Below are 977 nucleotides of genomic sequence, written 5' to 3'. Positions count from 1 at the left end.
AATGCACGGCAACGAAAGGTTGGATAATAATAATATTTAAAGGGGAATAATCGTACTGAAACACGGTCAACTGATAATAATTGCAGTTGTCTCCTCTGAAAATTCAAGTAGGGAATACGCTTCAACAGTCGAACGTCACTTCCCTCGTAATGGCGCATGGTAACTTAGTAACTGGCTCTAAGCTATCGGAACAATGGTGGACGCCCTTATGAAATATATCTCCGACGAGCATAAAAGCGTATTCAGAGGGTAAAAACTCTATAAATCTGATCATGTTTTGACTTTTATACATTCTGATCACAAGACATGAAAAGTTCAAGCCAACTTGAAGAATAAAAAGTACCGATTTTCTTTGTATAGAACCACGATGGCCGCCGTTGCTGGGCGACGTGACATCAGACTATTGAATCCAATTAAGAACGGAGAAGTATGGAAAAGAACACAGCAGAAACTAATGGGAGAGGAAACAGGAAGAAGACGACGGAGGTGGATTGGACACACGCTTAGAAAGAATAAGAAAGAAAGTATTGGACTGGAACCCTGAGGGCAGAAGATCAAGGGGAAGGCCACGGGGAACACGGAGAAGAATTAAAGAAGCTGATATACAGAGAAGTGGTAAGACCTGGAATGAGATAAAAAAAAACCCCAAAGAAACAGGTGGCTCGGGATAGAGAAGGATGGAAACTGTTTGTCTGTAGCCTATACCCTGCCTCAGGGTGAAAAAGGTAATGATGATGATGATGGTGATGATGATGATGATGATGATGATGATGATGATGATGATGATGATGATAACACTCTAAAGGTTAAAGGTTACACACAGCTTTGTGTGTTGTTATGTCAAATTCGGCCGGCGGATGTTGTGAGTATTTTACTTGGGGGAGTTCAGTGATCGTAATCACAACACAATTCACTGTGTATAATATTGTTAACGTAAACCATCCAAAAGTTCACTCGCATCAGCCCCTTCGTTTTTA

Source organism: Berghia stephanieae, chromosome 12 (assembly GCF_034508935.2).
Source record: "Berghia stephanieae isolate SIO BIC M18660-M18661 chromosome 12, UCSD_Bste_1.3, whole genome shotgun sequence".
Lineage (NCBI taxonomy): Eukaryota > Metazoa > Mollusca > Gastropoda > Nudibranchia > Aeolidiidae > Berghia > Berghia stephanieae.
This window is presented reverse-complemented; position numbering follows the sequence as displayed.